The sequence below is a fragment of the Galleria mellonella genome, unplaced genomic scaffold (genome assembly GCF_026898425.1).
Source record: "Galleria mellonella isolate WM207_F2 unplaced genomic scaffold, CSIRO_AGI_GalMel_v1 utg132, whole genome shotgun sequence".
Classification (NCBI taxonomy): Eukaryota; Metazoa; Arthropoda; class Insecta; order Lepidoptera; family Pyralidae; genus Galleria; species Galleria mellonella.
In genome coordinates this window covers 6,638,148-6,652,983 of record NW_026441989.1, presented here as the reverse complement: position 1 = coordinate 6,652,983, position 14,836 = coordinate 6,638,148, and the positions used below count along the sequence as shown (strand labels likewise).

At 29.3% G+C, this 14,836-nt stretch overlaps 1 protein-coding gene across 3 annotated transcripts in view; it reads right to left on the bottom strand.

Annotated features, from left to right (window-relative positions):
* The window catches only part of LOC113518046 (lachesin-like), a 252,845-nt gene that overhangs the window by 85,896 nt on the left and 152,113 nt on the right, over positions 1–14,836 (bottom strand). The window contains exon 1 of one of the 3 annotated variants that reach the window (XM_031913057.2): positions 1,877–2,113. The exons of the other annotated variants lie outside the window; for them this stretch is intronic. The gene's annotated coding sequence lies outside the window, so the exon portion shown is untranslated. Of the gene's footprint in view, positions 1–1,876; positions 2,114–14,836 lie in introns of those variants that run through there. 3 annotated transcript variants of the gene reach the window in all.

The window sequence follows — 14,836 nt, the reverse complement described above, 5'->3', positions numbered from 1 at the left end:
TATCAAAATTTGAATACCATAGAATATATTAGGATAAAAATTACAGGAGTCAAAAATAAAATAAAAGGAGAAATATTTTGAACCTCCTATTTTAACTAATTAACTGGACACATCATGTCAGTAAAAATAAAATAATAATGGCATAATTTTTTAACATATTTTTCTTATCAAAAATATACAGTTTCGCTGATAGAACACTGGCGTAAAATTTTGTTAACGATTTTAATATCTATATATTTGTTCCGTGATTGATTCCGTGACACCAACTAGAATTAGTCTATTTCATTGATTTTGCTACTTCTGAAATTCACGCATACAAAGTAGCAGGCAAAACGTTAGTTTAATAATAAAATCAATAACAGATTTTGTTATTCTGTCATTAAATTTATATTATTCATAGTCATTAATGGAGATAGGTAGACAAGAATGAGCGGTAACGGCTGACGGGCAACCCTTGACTACGGTCCAGGGGTCCCAAGAACAAATGTCTGAATTTTCAATTCATGTTTGGATAATTTAAAAACGATGTTCATTTGTTTCATGCCTTTGAGGGTACTTTGATGATTTCCGTCATCCGGTTTTCTATAAACATAACTATTGTGGCCCTAAACCTGTTGACACCAGAGGGCGTCATCCTTATATCAGGATGATGTATACAAGTATGTTAAATTATTAAATATTATATCATTGCAATGTTTGTTTAATTTTTTTAGCAAAAAAATAATAATATGAATCTATAAATTCTGATAATTGGTATATCATTATAAAAGTATCGATTTTATCATTATAATTTATATACAATATTGTTTGGATAGTATAAATTTTCCTTTTTTTTTAGTTCCTCTCAATATTACGTCTATCAAAAAAGTTACAATACATAAATATTATAAGATAGAGCTGGATTTGCATGGATGTACAAGCGGAGAAAATGAGACCAAATCTTCCCTTCAGAGTATGACCCTCACTTTTTTATAATGGAAATTTTTTAACCCAAAGTCACTTTTCCGTACAATTTATCAAATAATTTCTTACATACAAACCTTGACCTGACACTTACAAAAATAAAGAGAGAATTAACCAAACAGGTGCATCGGAAATGATGCTCTAATATATATTTAACGATTGATTTTTATTTATATTAGTTTAGTAGATTATATATAGTACCGTAATATTATTTTTTGCATTATATATATAATTATTAAGGAGTTTGTTTCAACAATAGAAAACAGAGGGACCATTATTATAATTACGATTTTATTCTGGAAGGTTTATTTAAAACTGTATAAATAGAAAAAATAAAAAACTACTATTTTATTATTATATAAAGTTTCACAATTTTATTTACATAAAGTGCCTACTTATCTAATTATTATTACACACGTATATAGTAAAAAATTATAAAAAAATTAACAAGGTAAACAGGAAAGGATTTAAGGCTTTATTTTCAAACATTTCACATTATCACAACTAATTATTTTTCCTTTCATCTTCGAGGAACAGGCTACATAAAGCGATTTGACGAGACGCCCAGACGCAAAACAAAGGACGCCGAAATAAAACGAGAGGGTCCCAAGTATACATCATTCACGTAATTTTCTTTGTTATACAGATTTTCCCAGGGAAGTATCAATTGTGACACCAAATTAGAAGTATTTCAGAGCTTACAAATTTATTTAGTTGATAATAAATTTAGATGCAGGTACTCATTAACGGTAATTTACAATTTTGAAAATAATAATAACTTATAATTATTTAAAAATTATTATTTAAGATTATACTTATTTATTGCAGTATATTATATTATGTAATTACCAATTGAATACCGTAGATATAATACAAGCGGCATTAAAACTATTTAGTAAAATTTTATACTTACGAATCCTTCTAAAAAGTATCCACCCGCAATATTATTCCATTGGAGAACAATTGGAAAGTGTCACCGCGAACTATTTAACTTATAGATAACATGTCCTATTTATAAATTTTTTTGTTAGCGACAAAGTACGAGCGATGTCAAACTTTCGTAGAAGGTGGAAGGTGTGCTACGACGTAGCACGTCAACAGTGCGTCCGCTCGGAACCGCGAGGAGCGCCGTACTGAGCTCTCTCTGGCTTGACGAGACAATCTTTGCCTGTACATCCTCAGAAAACAGCAACTTGTGAGCTTCCACACGGATAAAGTAATGGCTTTGTCTTGCGTCCTTTTAACTCGCTCGAGTGTGACATCGCTAATTGGCACGTTTGTCTTATGATCGAGATTTTCAATTTTGCCATCATTTGTATTATGTAGTTGTACCTCATTATGTCTATGTTGTTTCAGTTGCTATTGTTGACTTTCAGTGTATATTTTTATTTAGGTTATATGTAAAATTGTTTATATATAAAACTTAAGTTTATAAATATTTTAATACATTTTAACGTCTAATGAAAACAATATAAACTCATCATGAGTTTGTTTTTATATTTCAGTAAGTTTCTGTATTGAAATTAGAAATTTGTAAACCTGATTGATTCTAGCGGGGTTATCAGCAGTGTGAATGGCGAAGATTTTTAGTTGCTGTCAAATAAAGTCATCCACATTGAATTACATACAAAGAGGAAGTTATGCATTATGTTTTAATTTTTGATTTGTAAAGTTTTGTGTGACTGTCAAATACACTGGTAAGTGTCATCATATATCTTTACTAATTTTTCTCATGAGTACATGTATATATTTAATTAAAGAATATAAGATAGCAACTTACTAAATTCAATATAAATTTTCAAAATTGACGAAACTCTGATAGCAGTCGTAATTTACTAGGTTTGATGACCATAAGTTTTGCATAAGCATAAGCATCAGTCTTTAGTATCAACTTCTTAGTATGAGTACTTATCAAGTTCAAGTTTAATATGAAGTTTATTTTATCTGTCATAAATGTTTTATTATGCTTAAAATTTTTTTGTTTAGATTTCTATATCATGTTAATAGTGATATGCGATGAAAAAAATATTCATACCAAACCAAAAAAAGAAATTGTATTTCTTATTTATAGAAAATAATCGTATATTTGAATGTATAATCGTATAGTTTAAGTGGTATAAGATTTTCTATCTCAAAGATATAAAATATACAAATACAGCTTACAATTGATTCTAAGCTTAACATAACGTCTTTTATTACTAAAAGACATTTTTATATATTGCTTTTTATGAAAATAGGCATGTCTAAAAACGCAGCATTTCAAATCTTAGTTATTAACATATATGATAAAATAAATAATAATAATAAATTGTTCTAGATGTATCACATAGTCCTTTTCGCTTCCTAACTGAATTTGTACCACAATGTAAAAAACTCTTTTCTAATTAAGGGCTGCTAATAACGGCTATTAACTGACTGACATAATATGAATACGAACATTTGTAATATACGTGGTAGGACACGTATATAATAGTAGATATATTGACTCGGTGAAATCAATATATGACTTTATTATATATATATATATATTTATTTAAAAATTCATAAAATTTATTTAAAATGTTACTTACCTAGGTTTACTCGTATAATGACGATTATCATGAATTATCATGTAAAGTATTTGTATTAATAAATGTAATAATATGTATTTATTAGTCTAAATATTTCAGTCATGTGAGTGATATATTAGCAATTAATAACATTCGTTCATTATGAAGGTATTGTTAATAATTATCAATTTGATTATTGTTGAATTGTATAAAAGAGAAGGCATTGATATATTAAAGTCGGTATTACAATTGTATAATATTTTTCATTCTTTATTTATTAAAATCTAATACCCGTATATACATAGAACCTGCATTTAAACAAAATGTGAACCATTATACTACCACGGCGACAATTATAAATGTCAATAATCTAATAATAATATAAAAAAAGTATTATTAAATTCGAATTGATAAATCACGTAATAAATTAGATAAAAAATATTATTACAAGATCTATTAGTATTATAATTATATGACATTTATAGTAAATTGCCGAATGTGTAATCATAAACAAATGTTTTATTTAGCAACGATTTTTTTAATAATGACATTACACGAGTATATTAAATACATCTATAATAATGTTATGAAATTATTATGATAATAATTTCAGAGCTAATCAGTTTCAATATGTTATATTAGTCCAAAGAGTAATTCCGAGGGTAAGTTTACCTCCATATGTTATAATTAGATCACGCTGTGTAAAGCGAGCTTTGCTAAATGGCAAGTAAGCCGAGTAACAAACTTGTTAACTAAATTATACGACATTTTCACGTGTCTATGCGACTTTAGAAACTCGAATTAATTAACATTAGACTCTGAAAATATACTTAATAATATATGCTCTTCTTAGATGTATCGTCAGAGCATTTGGAGATGTAAGTATAACAGTGAATTATTATATTTAAATTACTTCAATGTACAATAGTTAGGTACTCAATTTAACGTATTTTTACTTCATAGTTAATTATGTTCATCCCTAATCGGGTTAACGGTTTGGGAACTCTTTTCCCTTTCATTATTTTTTTCCGTGTTCGAGTTACAGTTTCATAAACTTTTTCGTTTTAACCTTTGATACGACAACAAAAAGAAGAGTGTATATAATGAGAGAGTGTAGATTTTTTTCTTGAAAGTTTCCCAAATTGATTTTTTTCGGAAATGTCGCTGTAGGTACTTTGTTTCATATTTTTATGGTACGTGGCAAGAATTGTCGCGTGAATCGTACAATTGTTTACGCAAATAAATTTAATTATTAAATTAATTATGACTAAATACAGTACAATAGTATCAAGAGGCAACGAACTGAAAATATCTTACTTTAAAATATGTTTATATTCGTATATAAAAACAGTCAAATCACAAAACAAGATAACATTCGCCAGGTCTTCCACTGTGAGAATCTCATTTTCAATATGTTTTTATAACTTTCAGTGAGGAAATGAACTGGCACTGGCGGCGCCCCGACGCGGCATTGTCATCATAAACCAACCGAGGCCTCCTTCATAAATCCGCACCAAATGTACCTTTATACGCATTATGCCATAACACCGTGGATTCCTTTTTGCCGTACAATGCTTTTAAAACCAACAAATAACTCGTATCTCTTTATTGGTTTTTGTTACATACGCGAATTCAAAACTCGAATTAGCCTTCTTGTACTTATGCGTATTTTTCCCGATATAATACCCTTTTTATATTCAATTGTGATGAAAAAATCTGTTAATAATTTAAAGCACTTATATATAGCGTTATAATATACTATCATAGTAAACAGAGAGTAGATAGTATTACTGTAGTTATAATTTTTGTCTTGACTTATGTCATACATTTTATATTATACTAGTTGTATCTCGTGGAATCGGCCGTAACCATATGTTGAATATCCTTCCTCAAAAAATAAGCTACTAGTATCTATATCAATTTTTCAAGTTCAAAATTTGAGAGATCGTTTTAGATTATATATAGATTTAATTAAATTGAATAAGATTTTTCTAAAAGATGACACGTCATTTTGGGTAAATTAAGCCACAACAAGCTTACACGGAATTTCAAAATAATATTCATACAAACCGCTTGATCGCGCAATCCGTTTAAGTAATAAATAAATTGTGGCAAATATCGAATTGTTGTTAATAGGTACATAAATCGATAATAAATTAGTAAATTAATATGTATTTATGAAATAATTTAAGATTTTAATGTAAAAATAACTCTTTTTATTATAATACACGTAACAAACAAGCAAATAATACTATCAATTGCAAAAGAATGGTCAAAATATTTTCAGAAGTTACAAAGATATTGCACAGCATTAAACAACCATTGAATGGAAAATATCTTTCTTTTGAAGTCATTTAAAATGCTTAACACTACAAACATAGATAATATAATTCTATTCTACTACAAACATCGCTAAAACAAACTTATTTAAAATAAAATAAAAAAAATATATAGTCAGTTTATTTATTTCGGCCCTACAATGGTACAGACAAAAATAAAAGCCTTATTATACTTATTACACCTCCTTTGCATTGGACAATAAAGAATGTACGCTTTAAATTTAGATTGAACCCTCAGAAAATTTTTATTTAAAGTAATTTTCATTAGATTACATTACATTTTTAAAGCCAAAATATATAGGAAAAATATTTCTTATTTATAATATATTATAATATTTGTAATACAAAACAAAATTATAATGCAAAATAATATTAATTTAGATTACAAATATATAAATAGTTTATTTGTTTTAAATTTATGTTATTTTTCATTTATCATAGAAATTATTTTTTTTAGTATTTGAGAAATAATTTTATTATATTTAAAAACTAATGAATTATTATGTTCAATTTCAACATCTACTGACCATAAAAAGTGGAATATTGTATAAATCAGAACTCTTTAGTGAGGTGCAGCAGAAAGAAGTAAATTTTCTTTAGGCGTTCCCCAGTTCCGTGACACCAATGCGGAATGCAGAAAGTTTTCTTGCTCATTTTTCGCTAGTCCAACATAATAACCCTCTTGTTGACTTGCACGACCCCTACACTAGCAATAAGACAGTAATAAATGTTCAGATCCAAAGACAAGAATGAAAGGGTATATATAGGTATATTATTAAGTAGATAGTTTGCTACCTACTTGAAAGACTTCAATATTATTGCTTCATAAGATAAAAGATTGTGGGCGCGATCTACTCTATATATAGTTGGTGGCTATCTACGGTACTTTTCTTTGTATGGTTTTTATACATTGTTTCGATCTCGACAATTGTATTAAACGGGAAATATTCAATTTTGGATCGTTATATGACTATTGCCGTTACAGTAAATGTAGCTTATTAATTCATTTAAAATCTCTTACTGTAACAAGGACAAGTTCATGCCATTGGCGTTATAGTGTATTCTGTAATGTTCATGACACCGTTCGTATTTATGGCTGATATTTAAAACTTTACATTAAGTGGGTCATTAGCTTGTATTATTCTAAATGTATGTATATATGCAACGGTCAGTAGCAGAAACAAGTCCGTCCGTCCGAACAAGAAAATTAAATGTATACAGAATGCGCGTTTAGAGACGATGTTTCATAAAATACTGCGCACCTAACTGTATTGGCAAAATAACAAATTTGTTTACATTTTATACAAATACAATTATTAAATTAACATGAAAACAATTATTTTTCTAATTGTGTTCTAAAATCTGCGCTGATGTTAGTCGGTGCGCCACGACGCGCGTCGTTTGACGTGTGTTGTGTGTTTGTCGAGACTAAAACAGGAACAGTAAATCACCAGACCATGATTATCAGAAGAAATTTTGATACTAGCTATAATCGAACATAGGACATTCTCACGAGTTGCGGTCTAGCTACATAAAAATATTATGGCATAGATGCCATAATATTTTTCTATTTACACATTCTTTAAAAACCTTGTTATTTTAATACAGACATGATGAAAAGCAAATGCTTATAAAACAGTTCAGCGCATGTCCAATTGTAAAATCCATTTCTGTGAGTAAATATGAATTATTTATGATATGTTCATGAAAGCATGTAATTAAAATAAGCGTAGAAAGTTATAATTAAACATGCTGTACCATGTAAGTTTCAATGATATAAAACAATAAATATTAACATTCTTCCATTAGGAAGTACATAGTGTTATCATATTACTTACTAGTTTTTCTGCTCGCTACATCTTACACATGGATTTTAGACGCAGGACAACTAATTAAATAAAATCAATTCTAGATGACGTAACAAGATAAAACATATACCAGATTTTAAGATATTATTTAATTCAAAAATATAACATTAAAAACCATATACAATTTGGTGCAATTTTTACATTTGTATTTTTCAAGGTCTATCTTAAAATACAAATAGATATTTACAAATAGTTTAGAAAATAAAATTCTCATTCAAAAACATTTTAAGATTTCGACTGTGCTTCTCGAGGCAAGTTGTTAAGTTTCATGAATACTATTACTGGGACTTGACTTGGTACACTCATTAAAATTTATAACAACTAGTGTCTACCAAACGTGACTACCAAATCCTTATGTGTAATTGAGAAATGAAGTTTGAAACTCTTTCTAATAGAATTATCATAATTTAACATCGGATAATATGAATGCCTCTCTATCATAACTGAAAGTATAGTTGACGTACCTACTATTTTCATTTGGATTAGAAAATTATGGATATCAGAGAAATACACTGTGACACCCATAAATCATTTATGTCTTATGGTTTCGTACCCAGTATATTCATAGCAATTTATGCTGTTCAAACCGAGTTACATTTAATTTTTTTTAAAGCTTTATGATAATGCTTCAGTAGTTTTTAATATAAATTTTAAGTATATAAATTATTAATTTAAAACTTATTGGTATAAATTAAATGCCATTAGTATTTAATTATAAATAATTAATTTTTTGAAGCATAATTAGCTATTATTAATAAATATATATGTATAGATTAAAATACATTTATTAAGTTACTTTTTTCTGATTTGTAAACTCCATTTAGGAAGGTGAACACTATGCACGAAGTTATCGATGAGTATCTGGAACAACTTATCCGACTAGGTAAGTTCAACTTCAACCGAGAGGTCAACCGCCAAATCCAACTCGGCTGGGCAGCATTTGCAAAACTATGCCACATTTTCTCATCCAAAATACTTCAAAGTTTGAAGACGAAAGTCTTTAACTACTGCACGTTACCAGTGATGACCTTTGGAACCGAAACATGATCCTATACGATCGTCCATATGAAAAAGCTTCAAATTACTTAGCGAGCTATGGAGAAAGCTACACTCAGAGTTACTTTACGTGCAAGAATGCGAAACGAGGATATCCGCAAAAGAATCAAATTAACCGACATAGTTTAAAGGATAAGCAGACTGAAGTAGCAATGGTCTGGTCACATAGTTCTGAGAATCGACAATCAATGGGGAAGAAAAGTTCTCAAGTGGCGACCCCGTACGATGCATTGCAGGGTGTCAGTGGACGCAGGTAGCTCAGGACCGTTTCTTATGGTAGTCTATAGGGTCTATAGGCTTATGTTCAGCAATGGACAGATAATAGCTGATATGATGATAATGAAGGTTTAGGAAGTAAGAATACTTCCTAAACCTTCCTTGTTCAATTTAGACTCTGCTATTAATTTTATTGATGTGAAAGTTTGTGAAGATGGAATAATATTTGGTATTTTTTCACGCAAATTGTATGAATTTGAATGAAATTTGTAACATGTCGCATGAATTAATATTTTATATATTATTATATAAAATATTAATTCATTCATAATATTAAATGAAGGAAGTAATCATTCGGCAGTTAATCATTTTGTATACAAAACATTGATAACAGATTCATAAATAAGTAATGTTCAAGCCAGTCGAACAGCAAAGGATCTCCTCGTTGCTTCATTTTGAACGTCGAGGATTATCCATATTATCTTAAAATCTCGGCACAGCAACTGCTAGCATACAATGATCGCTTATCCATAATAGGTATTTAATTTTAAATAGTGACTCTCTAAATCTGCTATAATTACTTTTCAATTATATGTTAAAATAAATTAAAAAATAAAATTATTACTGTAAACCTAGATAGAGAATTTAGAGAATTCATTTAAATGTAGCCGTTAAGAAGTATTTTAAAGAAGTTGAAGAATTAAAGAATCGCTCCTTTAGTAGAAAAGAAAAGAAAGTGTGTAAAAAAATGAAAACAAAATTAGCAACGAGCAATAATAGAAAAGAAAGTGTACTATCAGGATATACCATGCACAGTGCAATAATGTTAGCTCATATCAGGTTATTTATTACTTGGATGCCAAAAATTCGAAGTAAACTTTGGACACCTTGGAATAGATGGAAGGATCTATCTATATATCATCATATATATTATCTTGTCTGCTAAGACATATTCGAAAAAGTAATACTTGTTGTGACCGATGGAGGAGCATTAGGTATTGCAATATTGCAGCGACAACAACAGTGAGGAAGATCCGTGAGGCCAGTAGAAGTTCGGTATTCGGTGTAACCAAGGGGCGTAACCATCTGACGAATGAGTATAATAATAATTTTACAAAAAAATCTAATTCGTATTATTCATTGTTAGAATTGTTGATACTTCATCTGTAGGTGCACTTAGTCCTTGAGAATGAAACAATCATACTAGTAGCGTTTGGAGTAGCCTTATGTTAAGTAGTGGCAATTGAATTGAATTGAACGACATTTCTACATATAGGTATTAGGGAAATCTGTTATATGGTCACTATATGACCATTTTTATTCCTTAATCAGTTAAAGATACTTGTGGATTGAGAAAGGTTGATACAATCTTCTACATGAAAGTCCTTTCATTGAATAGTTATTTCTTATTAACGATTTTTATTTCAACATTCATTATAATTGTTTTCAAGTAAGATGAAAGAAAAGTTTTGCAATCTAATACCTTTGCAAATTAATATCGTATTTATGGCGAAGACAATAATAAAATAATTATTAATTTTAGTTTAATTATATCGTCCTTTATATGCTCTGTTAAGTGTTTTATTCAATCTTACTGAAGTATAATCAAGATTGATATGAAAATGGATTAATTATACATTTCACTTAAATTTTAATCATTTTAGTCTATTTTCATGCATAGAATACCTATTCTAAAGTTTATCCATTAATTGATATTTATTGTTAGGTCGTAAAAGCGAAGTTACAAGTATTAAAATCTTTGAAAGAATTTTAAACAAGTTTAATTATATTTTAAAACATTTAGAATATCGTAAGAAAGAAATAACAAGAATATAAGAACCAGTATCAACCATGACTGTAGACATATTATTTTCTCGCAGTAACTTAGCTTTAACTTACTCGATGAAACTTTAAGTCTCCCTTTGTCTTTGTTAATAGGTTAAATTAAGATCAAAATTTGTTCAGTTATCGCAGGTAGGTAATTAATGCATTTAACTGAAATGTGTACTTATTTTATAAGAAATTTGGACTAAATTCCAAGATTTGAAAGTTTTCTTTAAACTACTATGTGCTTGTTACTACAGGCATATAATGTTATGAAAATGGTTTGTCGGTTTTCAAAGCAAAAGACTTGATAAAAACAAAAAATAAAAAATAAAAAAAAATACCTCACAAGGCGTATTTATTGTGTCTACTATACGCTTCAAGATTCAAGATTTATTTATTTGTAAAACATGCGTATAAATACATGCAGATGTTGACAATATAATAACGTTCGACATGTTTAGCCTGTACGGCATACAAACATATGTAGTTACACAGATAGTTCACATTATACATCAAGTCCATTTTATACCATTAATCGTCATCACATTACAATTTTCAAATACATTTAAATAAATAATAATTGTCAGTCAAAATTAAAAGAACGATGTCACAATGATGTTAATAACTATAAATAAATATTCGTTTTGTCAGATTTTATCATTAAAGAATTCTTGCTTAAAAGTGATTACTTATAGAAATAGGTATGGATGGATCATAACTTAAAAAAATATATTATATTTTTTTTACTTTTTTGTGCTGTAAGTTCTTTTTACATGAAACATTTTAATATTCTAAAACAATTGAGGACACCAGCTTTGATCTGCATATAAATGTGTGCGTAATTCAAATTTATAATTCAATTAAATAAAAATTAACTAGTAGTAGTTAATTTTTAACTGAACTAATAAACTACTGAACCCGTAATATACGAGTATATATTACGGGTACACATATACTTTTTGAGAAAAATAACCTCCACAAAGCAACAATATAAACCGAATTCATAAATTAGGGTATTGAAAAAAGAAATTGCTAGATGCAAATAGCGCAGGATCGTATATTATACTTCGGTATAGTATGAGGGTAAAATATATAGGAAACCTATGTTTCGCGATTACTGGATGATTGATAGACGTATCAATAATTGTTAATAAATGTTAATTATGACTATCCGTACTGAGATATCCGGCCATCAGAAGTTAAAGCTATATCGAGACGTCATTTTCAAGTTTTAAGAGAAACTCATTCACCTATTTACCACTTTCTTAATAAGTACTATTTGTAAATTAAAGTAGTAAATTGGGTGAATACATAATAATTAACTTCGCTTGCGCTATCAGTATACGTAAGAAATAAAGCAGTGAAAGCTCAGGGTTTGTTAATATGTACTTCATACACCTATATTATATATTAATATTTTCTTAATAAATATAAAAGCGAAGATTTCATTTTACTTAGATACGTCTAAAATTACTCTGTATTACGTACATTTATTATTTAGTTAGTATTTACCCCATTTACCTATTTACTGTTTTCTTAATAAGTACAAACATTATATTAGAGCAGTAAACAGTTTTCTATTTGACTAGGTCTGCATGGGTAAGCTTATTGTCATAGACTGGGTGAGATGTGACGCGAGCGGAAGGCGTTAAGGTAAAACGTTTCAAGGGTTTTTTTGTCAGTTAATGGAAGTTCTTTGTACGGATGTTCCGAGTGGACGAGTACGACTTGAAATCGGATTAGCGTTATCGGCCATAGACCGTGATAGAATCGGCCGAGCTTTATCTTTTCGCGCAGACTTGCCGTCGCTTTGTAAATGTTATAAAATCATAAGTTGTTGCGTAATTGCTAAGTAACTAGTTGTATCCCTCGGTTTTGTGCTTGCTACTTTATCATTTACGATACAAAATATATGGAATCCAACATTTTGAACAAGAACAACTTAAAAAATTTTGTCTGCAGACAAAATAACTCTCTTCATCTTCTTTGCAGATTTTTAGTCGTATTAGAATACTACTGTTGGTGAGAGGGTGACGCCCTCTAGTGTCAGTAGTTTCCGAGCCGTCTTTATTGCACGCAAAGCCTTTACATGCCCCCTGAAGCATGAAGCAAGTGACATATTTTTTGATGTGATGTACTCATTAAAGTTTAGGCTGCAAGCCCAGCCACTTCTCTGGGTGACGTCCGGGCGGGTACACGTGTGAGTCGTATTGTGACATATTATTGTTTATTATTTCCTACACCTACCTACCATACCAGGAGGACAGCGCACAAATTAATGCTACAAACAAATTTGTAAATTCAGAAGTATAGTATTTAGTCTGTTTACACAAACATATACTCGTAAACACAATTTTTTCTCATTTGCAATATATAGAATGTAATAATATATTTGATACGCTGTCCTGTAAATTGGCGGCTCTTTTATATATAGGCTTATTTATTACGTCGCAACACAAACACGTCAAATGTAATGAATGTAATTATGGTTATGATGGAGAAACATAATTATTCCGTATATATTTATTCTCATTTATTAACAGTATCTATTCAGAATACTTTCGAATGAATTTATTTATATACGCTTTATTTTATATACTCGTATGTAGCAAATTTGGAACGAATCATATCGATATGATAATGTGATTAATAACCATAAATATTAATAACTTTCAATGAATTGGCAATGAATTTTACGAAATATCAAATTGATTTCCTTATATTTAGGCGACAAACCTGTGTACGAGTAGCTCAGTGAGAAACGTCATCGTCATCATCATGCCAGCCGTTAACTGTATATTGCTAAACATAGGCCTCCCTCTATTGGAAAGATTTTGTCATTAGTTGCCACGATTAGCAGGCGAGTTAGTATCCGCAGTTAGGCTTCTACTGGTTATGCCTCGACCATTGAGTTCCTTTAGTCGCCTCTTAAGACAACAATGAGAGAGGAAGTAAGAAACATGTTGGAGTTTTATTATTTCTGTTGAGCCAATTTGTAATACTAATCTGATGATATTTGCAAGTGTTCATTACTTGTTTTTTTTTTAACACATTTAATAAATGACACATGATTACTCAGATAAACGGTATAATTGTGTGGTACTTATTTATTTCTATCATAACCTTTATGCATAAGAATGCATAAAAATCGGCAACGCGCGCCCGTCCGACATGTCTAGTATTACAGGTGTCGATAAGCTACGGTAACCCGTTAAGTCCGGGCGGCCCGTATGTTTGTTTGCCACCATAGTAGTATAAAAAATCTGTGCATATAGGTACATAGACATAGTGTGACTCATACATAGTGTATGTACACGTATAAACATACACATGTATGCTGTTACTATTCGAATATAGCTTGAGTTAGAGCAGCTGTAACTCATCTTTTCCAGTAAGATTTTCTTTAAAATAATCTGTTTTTTTATAAAATTTGCTAACTTATAAAATAAAATTAAGTACTTCGCTTCTGGGAAAAAAATAGATAACTTTTCATATTATGCTCTTGGGTACAGGTACATATTTATTATACTATTTTGATGTTTCTAAAATTATTTATAAAGTTATTATATATTCAATTTTTTACTGGATATTGTTTATCTTTAGTTGTACGGTTATTACTCTTGTACATTCTACAGTTTTCTTTCAGCTTCCAAAGGTTGACTGTAAGAGATCCCTTTATGGGATAAGTCCGCTATTGTATATTAAATCTTTTAATGTATTCAGTACGAATTATGTACAATAAAGATTTTACAATAGAATACAATCCTTTTTGAAACGATCTACTCGGTTGACATATTTAAAAATTAAAAAGTTATTGATCAGTAAAAAATAATTTTGATGATTTCCAATAATCAAAGCTATTTTTGTGACCAACGAGCCGGAGCTCGTTAGTTACCAATTAGAAGATCGTATTTTTTTACTTTAAACATAAAACCCAATTATCTTAAATAGCCAGGATGGCCCTTATAATACGGCTTTGAAAACTCTGATGCTTTTTTTATAAAACGTTTTCCACATC